Source organism: Malus sylvestris, chromosome 7 (genome assembly GCF_916048215.2).
Source record: "Malus sylvestris chromosome 7, drMalSylv7.2, whole genome shotgun sequence".
In the NCBI taxonomy this organism is placed as follows: domain Eukaryota; kingdom Viridiplantae; phylum Streptophyta; class Magnoliopsida; order Rosales; family Rosaceae; genus Malus; species Malus sylvestris.
Genome location: NC_062266.1, coordinates 14037230 through 14046053, shown reverse-complemented (window position 1 = coordinate 14046053; position 8824 = coordinate 14037230).

Below are 8824 nucleotides of genomic sequence, written 5' to 3'. Positions count from 1 at the left end.
AGACTATAACAATTAGAGGGAGGATTAGAAATGCACTTGATTGTTGAAAAGATATATAATATGTCTAGGGCTTAACTTGACATTGGACTTTGTTAAGTGGTACTTGTTGTGAAAATTAGATAACCAAAATTAACCTTATTAAGTCTCAAATTTTTAGGGCTTGCAAGTATACGAATCAGAAGATTGTATAGCATATAAGCACATATATCGTTCCACAGAGATTAATCCAATTGATTCTAAAAGTCCTAACTAAATTGAAAAAAAATTATAATTGAGAAGCTTTATGAAAACGAAATGAGATTTTGAATTAAACTGAAAACTAAATAAAGCTTGAAAATAAAATACATAAAATAATAAAATGAAAATATAAGAAAGGAAGACCTAGGGCATCCGAATTCACCGTAACCAATTCTATTTAATTCCCTTAATATATTATGCTCAAGTAAGTTCCCAAATATTGATGATCGAGTTCCCTAAATTATTCAATGGCCATGACATCTGGTTGCATCAAAAGTATCCTTACATGTTAATCCTCCATGACATCTAGATGAATTTAAACAAGTAAGAGCCCATTAAACTCTATGGAAATTGTTGGAACATCACACATACCCTAATTGCATGATATCTACAAATAGGTGTTTATGGTATCAATTGCAAGAAGCTAAATCCTAGTTAAGTATGGCATCTCTCTAACTTGCATCAAATCAACTCAATTAAAACCTAAATGGTGATCAAGCATCTCAATAAAAATCAAGTGCTTTACGAATAACAAAAGATACTCAATATGGAATAAAAACTTGATAATAACAATGCCACAAGATAATTAAGTTGTGAAAGAAGCGATGAGACAGAGGAATCATGCATACTCCAATGAAAATAATGTACCATACAAATTAGTAAGCAAGTCAAGAAACTACCAATGAGAATAAAATGATTCCACTTTTATCTTTCAACATTCTGAAAACCTATAAAATAGAAGATAAATTTTCAAAATTGTTAGGAATACAAACTCCCAAACCTGTACATGCTGATTGAACAAACTCACTCAAACATTCGACTCTAATCAAATTTGGATCCTGATTTCTTCCTTTTGCCGCAACAATTTTCTCACCACGTTTTATATTCTTTCTAATTCCTTGTGCCAAAGAATTCTTCCTGCAACACATTGGTTTCTGGTTTCAAAAAGACGAATTAACATAATCAAACCACATCTCTTGCTGTTCATGCTTCAAAGGTGCCTGTGCAATAGAATAGCATTAGAACTAAGTGAAGAGACAGGTAGATTGCCTATAGTCGGACAAACAAACGTAAAGAAATCCAAAAACGATCATCCCAAACCTGCACTAACCGAAATACAATTGAAATTAAAACTATGATTCTGATTCGACAGAGAACTGAGGAATAGCCAAGCTAGGAATACCATAAGTGCTCGATAGATAGTCAAATTGATGAAAACACAAACGAACAACATCAATAACAAATCATGGTATTCTTTCGACTACTAGATCAAAAGGACAGAAGATCACTCTTGTGTGAGAAGTGCCAGAAGGGATAAGCAAGTAATATAAGCAAAGGAGAATGGTTAAGTAAACCAAACTTAAGCAAAACTAAAACTCACATAAAAATCTTTGGGTATCAGTGGAGAAGAGCTTGCTTTCGAATTTCACAATGGAGCAAAACTAAAGAATGTATAATTAAGTTTTATTTCTCCGCTTCCACGAAACAGTTTTCTCACACATTCTCATTTTCCCTCCTTCGTTTACACGTCTACACAGCGAGGTTTATCATGTTTGTAGATTAAAACTTCTACAAAAGAGAGTCTCTATGTGTATGTATAATTAAGCAGAAATGAGAGTTGCAATACCAGGATGTGCTCCATGTAGATTGCAAAATGTAACCATGAACATCATGAAAAAATAGGCGAAGCACAAATGGGAAGAGGCCATGATGTTTTTTATAGTAAAAAAAAAAAAAAGGGAGAACCTGCAAAACAAAGTTGATTTCTCAAGAGTCATGAAATGGCAAGTGCTTGATAGAATCCAATCAATATGTACATAGATGTAGAACATAGAAATACAATAACTAAACAAAGTAGAATAAAAACAATCTATCGGTCTTAAACTGTGACCGAATCAAATATAGAAGAGGAACGATGAGCTTCACAATGCACAATTTATGTTTTTCCTGGAATCTAGTAAATGTTGGCAGCGTCGAAGAATGAAATTGAAAACAAAAATTTTCTCAAACCATTCGAAGTAGCAGGAACATTGAAGCTTCTTCCTTCCTTCTCAAATGTTGGATTTGTGAATTACTGAATGTGGATTTGTGAGTTATTGGGAGTTTATTCATCTTCTCAGTCAGTTTGCAGCAGTTTACTCTCGAGTCCTCTACGATCAGGTTTCCTTTTTATACGTTCAATTTCTTCTCTTTTTTCTTTCTATTTTATCTTAGTTTGTGGCAGTTTAGTTCGAGTCCTCCACAATCAGGTTTCTTTTTTGCACATTTAATTTCTCTTTTAATTGTTATTTTTTTTCTACAAAACTACCCTTAGTAATAATTTCTTTGCATTTCTTTTCAATTAATGCGTTTTTTTTTTCAGGGTTATTTTGGTGCAATTATTTTTGGTGAAGCCTTAAGACACAAAACTTGACTTTTGACTTTCTAATATTAGAGATTTACAGTTATGAATAGTATTTCATTGACTAGGGTTATTGAATTATCGAATTATCGATTTACCATTGCATGATCATATTTGTGTTATCTGCTTGTCATGTGCTGCACTAGTGTGTACTCACCCGGGTCAGGGTTAGTCTTTCACGTGTATATTCACATCGCACCGTACGCTCGCTTTGGATCCATTGTAGGTGTCAATCCTGTTCTAGATTGCTATAGGCAATTAAGACTCGTATGTGATGCGCATAGCGTCAGTCTTCATATGATTGTAGTACTAGAGCATAAGTCATTAATACACCCAGTTTTGTTCATGTCAGAATATCTCTGCATGAACTCGTGTGTTAACATATGTCAATGAGTACTCAATATGATATGTTTGTTTATGCGAGAATACGTAATTACGGACGTCGTGTGTTTATTTATGAAAGTTTGTGACGTATTGCTTTCCTGAGATATTGCTGGCTATGGTAAGTATTTTCATACTATACGTATTATATCTATTTTGGAAACTATACTTGTTTTACGGCGAAAGGTTATTATGTTTTCGAAAAGGTTTTTACAAAGCTTTATTTTTAGGCCCACTCACCCTCAGTGGCGGAGCCAGAATTCTGAATGAGAAGGGGCTTTTCACAAATATGTATATATATGAGTGTGTGTAAAAAGTTGAATTTATAACATGTTGACATATTCAATTTGTGTAATCCTCACAAAACTGAAAAAACTCTCTTAAATTCAATACTAAGAAGAAAAAAATGTAAAAACCCAGACAACCAAGTAAGAGGTAGGTTGTGGAAGGCTAAGGAAAATAAAAAGAAGTAGAAAAAGAAGGAAAAGGGGGAGAGGTCTGCAAATAAAAAAGGTGGGTTGCTTTAGAAAATTATAGGGTGTATATTACTGTTAGGTGAGATAATCGAACCAGAAGTGGGGTTGCTTTTTCCATTTAAAATTGCACATCTCTTTTAAAACTCCCCTGCCAAACTTATCATTTCATTAGATAGCCGAAAAGATTTAAAATCAAAACAGTTTAATGACGTTGTTTGCTTCATCTTCTTCCATGAGGTTCACACCTCAGATGAAGTCAGGATGGGCCAGGGACTACCCTAGTCCCTTGGTGGCTCCGCCTCTGCTCACCCTTGTTTTTCGCCCATCCAGGTTTTAGTAATAGAGCTTTTGTGTGACAAGGGCTTTCTGGCAAAATGTTGTTATTAGAGATTATCGTCGATGGTATAATTCTCATTCTACTTTTACAGTACTTTACTTATACTTTGACATTATGTGTGAAATGGGTTCATTCCTGCTCACAAGCGCACTCTTACATTTACGCACTTTTAGGTTTAAATTTATTCACATTTCCACATCACTACACTTCATGACTTCATCATCCTCGTGGTGTCGGTCAGCACAGCTCGATTCATGGATTCTGGTGGACATTCCGGATTGGGGTGTATCATTGAGGGTTAAGTAGCTAAACAATGAAGGGTATGCAAAGCACAAAGTTTAAATAACTTGTAGAGCATTACAATTGTCTTTGAGAGATAGAGAAAATTTAAACCCATGAAGCACTTTAAAACTTGAGCACAAAATAGAAATTTATTTCATTTGGTTAAACCTTGAAATAACATCAATTTTTTTTTTATCTCTTTTTTTTTTTTTTTTTTTTTTTTGTTTACTGCAAACAATAGTTTTTTTTTTCTTCTCGTTACTTTTTCTTTTCTATTACAATATTTAAGCTCCGACATTTTGAGTTCTCTCCTCTAAAAAAAAAATTACGCTGCAAGCTTTTTAGATGGGTATGAAACTTTTTTACAAGGCCAGGTATGAAATATTTGGGTTAAAGAAAAAAAAAAAAAAAAGCTCAACGGAGTTAACTAGGGAAAATAATTATAAGGGTTGACTAGAAAGGCTCAAATGAAAGGAAAAAAATGCCTATGTCATTTCCAATATTTTACAATAATTGATGAATGCAACGAGAGGTATAAAGCAAATTCTAGAAATACATGTACCATGAGATCATGCGCACTAGAATAAATGAGATTGATGCATGGTGGTTCAATTATATAATAGGCTCAAAAGCTCACAAGAGTCATATAAAGTCACTATATTCACATATGAAGCTTTAAATAATGATCTAGTTTCACATCCAAAAGGCTATGTGCATATAAGTTTTCCAAATCAGGATCATCAAAATGATGATCAAAACAAAGAGATAATGTAAAGAACTAATGTTGAGTTTAAATTTCTTGAAAGTTATGAGAAAATTAAAACCGAATCTTGTCAGTGAATTGAGAAGTAGCTAATAAGAACAAGACTCAAAGAAAAATAAAACTGTTTTGCGTTTTTCAAAATTTCTATTTTTTTTTTTTTTTATGTATTTTCATTATATTTTTCAAAATTAAAACAAAAAGACTAAAAAATGATAACAAAAATAGACAACAAAGGTAAGAAAAAGAAAAAAGAAATGAGTAAAACTCTTGGACAAAGAAACTTCCCGGGTTTAGTCACAAGGAAGTGAAGATGTAAATGGCAATCCAACCCCAAACTTGAATTTTGTATTGGCAACAAGGAAAGTGGCTCCACTTACCTGCCAAAAAAAAAACAAAACAATGGGTAAGCTAAACAAGACAATTAGGAAATAACTTATTATTTAAAAAAAATGAATAATTAACATTAAAGCTAAACCAATTAAAAGATGCAACGACACCAGGAACTTGTTGCGAAAATTAGATAACCCAAATTAACCTCATTAAGTCTCAAATTTTTAGAGCTCACAAGTATACGAATAAGAGGATTGTATAGCATATAAGCACGAATATTGTTCCACAGAGATCAAATTGATTCTAAAAGACTTACTAACTAAATTGAAACAAATTATAATTGAGAAGCTTTAATGAAAAAGAAATGAGATTTTGAATAAACTGAAAACTAAACAAAGCTTGAAAACAAAATAGATGAAAATAATAAAATGGCAACATAAGAAAGAAGACCTAGACATCTGAATTTAGTGTAACCAATTCAACTTAAATCCCTTATTATATTATGCTAAAGTAGTTCCCCAATATTGATTATCCCTAAATTATTCAACGATCTGGCATCTATTTGGTTACATCAAAAGTATCCTTACATGTTAATCCTCTATGGCATCTTGATGAATTTAAACAAATAAGAACCCATTAAACTCTAAGAAAATCGTTGGAACATCACACAAACCATAATTGCTTGATATCTACAAATATGTGTTTCTGGTATCAATTGCAAGAAACTAATCCAAGTTAAGTATGGCATCTACTCTAACTTACATCATATCAACTCAATTAAAACCTAGATGGTGATCAAGCATCTAAATAAAAATCAAGCGCATTAAGAATAGCAAAAGATACTCAATATGGAATAAAAACTTGATAATAACAATGTCACAAGGTAATTAAGTACTCATGATTAGGCTATATATTAGCCTAGCAAAGAAAGAAAAACTAGAAAAATTCTTCCCTTTTTTGCTCTTGCTTGCCGCAGCCCCAGTTGAAAATTGTGTTTTGGTGGCTCACTTTTTTTTTTATTAAGGAGAAAGAATCCTACTTATAAAACCCACGGCAAAAGAAAGGGCAAGAAAGAAAAATAACAATTAAAAAACCGGACTTTAAGTCCTTTTTTGAGAGAAAAGTCCTTATTAAATAAAAAGAAAATAAAAGGAAATAATAAAAACAAATAATTATGTCTCTCCTTAAATGCATTGAATAGCATTCTCATATCCATTTTGATCTCCGAATCCGCTATGTTTCCACTTCTTATTGTATTCATATGCCTTGATGCAGTTAATTACACTCTTGCTCCATTGAAATTACTGTATATACCCGAAATCGTCATTTTCTTCATCTTTTTCGCATAACTCCGGCATTGAATGCCTATAAAATAAAATAATAGAATTTAGTGTATTTAACCCATTCATATATTCAAAATTCAAAAAAAAAATATGATAAAAATATATATGAATATGACCACATCAGTACTCCACCATCAATTAGAACTTGCCATGTATCAAACCAAATTAATATAAAATTCTCTTTATTAAGTTTAATATAAAACTTGAAAAAAAAAATACTACATAAACTAAAATAAAAATAAATAAAAAATAAAAACAAAAGATTTATTATCTCAAACTCAGCTCATCCCTCTCTCTCTCCTTCCCGTCCCAACCTACCCAACCCATTCATTAAATCAGTGATCAATTCCTGCCCAAATCTTCTTTAGTTTATCACAGTCCTTACCTAGAAAAGGTTGGAATTAATGATCCACTCATCAAACCCTTAATTTTTTTTCCAGACATTGCTTCTGTTTTGGGGGAAGAGAGATTCCTATTCTAAAGTACATCCAAGCTAGCATAATGGAACAAAATTTCACGATTCTCAAGAGGTGAATTCGTCTCTTCAACGATGCTTTCGTAATCTAGAATAATCTCATGTGTTGGAAAGCATGAGTTAGCGATGGTAGGGTTTGAACTAAGTTCACTAGTTAGTGCCATGATGTTCTTCTTCTGGGTTTGTGAATCATTTAAATCAATAGGTCTGCCACTCTTTTGGCTAGCAACAGATAATTGGCTAGCCGCCATTGTACTGGTTCGCCGACTAGGTGTGGCGAACCTATCTTCGAGGGTTATCTGGTACACAATAATGGCATCTCATTCTTCTGGGACAATGGTTTGACGTCCATTAGGCACGTTTATCTTTGCAGGCACGTTTGCAGCTGGTATCGACGCTTTTGCAAGATCAGTAAAAGTATCTTGCATCTTCAAGGACCTTGACGTTCTTATCTGCCCCTAACAACTGGAAGACTGTCTGAGAATCCGCGAAACAAGAGGTAAAGAGATCACCAGTCAAAGGTTCTAAGTATCTAATGTTAGAAAGAGGATCATAACTGATGTAGATTCCCTATCTTTTCTGGGGACCCATTTTTGCACGTTAGAGCGACTCAATCGGCACATAAACCACACAACCAAAGGCGCACAAATGTGTGATGTCAAGCTCGTATCTAGTTACCAACTAAAGTGCAAAATAAGGTTGGTCCGAGATGAGCCTCAGGCGAACCAACATGGTTGTGTGAAGTATTGCATAACCCCAAGCAAATACCGAAAGTTTGGTGAGCAAGACCAAAGTTCGAGCTATCAATTAATGACGCTTAATGAACTTTTATGTTAGGTTGTTTTGGGTGCGAACATGGGGTACATGATGTTTAACATCAATCCCAACTGACATGCATTAGTCATTGAAAGTCTTTGATGTAAATTCTTCAGCATTATCTAGTCGAATCGACTTAATCGGATAATCAAGATGGTGAGCACTTAACTTAATAATTTGTGCTGGGAATTTGGAAAATGCAACATTGTGTGTGGAAAAAGTGCACACGTGTGAACAACATGGAGATGTATCAACCAATACCATGAAGTATCGAAATGGTCCGCAAGATGGTTAAATGGGTCCACACATGTCCCCCATGAATCCATTGAAGATATTTTGGAGGATCTGTTTGGATCTTATTCGTAAATGGACGAGTAATTAGCTTGCCCATCGAGCATGTTAGGCATGTAAAGTTATGATGAACGTTGCCTAACCTTCAGGTTAGGAGATACCTGCGTGAACTTTGAGGACACAACGCATCATAACACGTTTAGGGTGTCCAAAATGATCATACCAAAGCATAGTTTCCAATGCAAGCCCAGAGTTAGGGCCAACCACATAGTGGACCTTAATGGAACGGATGGTTGTAATGTACAATCCATTTGGAAGGCGCTCCATCTTCTCTAGAATATGTTTTAGACTATATTCATAGGAAGTTATGCAAAGGAATTCATCTCCATGTTCTTTTAGAGGTTTCATGTGATAATTATTATCTCCGATATCTTTAAAGCTTAACAGCGTTCTTCCAAAACAAGGTGAATAAAGGGCCTCTTTAACGGTTAATTCAGAACCATTGTTCAAAATTGATATTCTGGCATGTAACGTCGCAAACTCCTCTCGCAAAGGTAAATCGATTCACTTGGATTTAGGACTGGTGCTACCTCAAAGCTAATTGGATTCGTAGGGGTGTTAGTCTGACTAATCATTTTAGGGTGTTTTGTACGGTGTGCCTTAATCTATGTTGCAGAGATTACATTTCATAT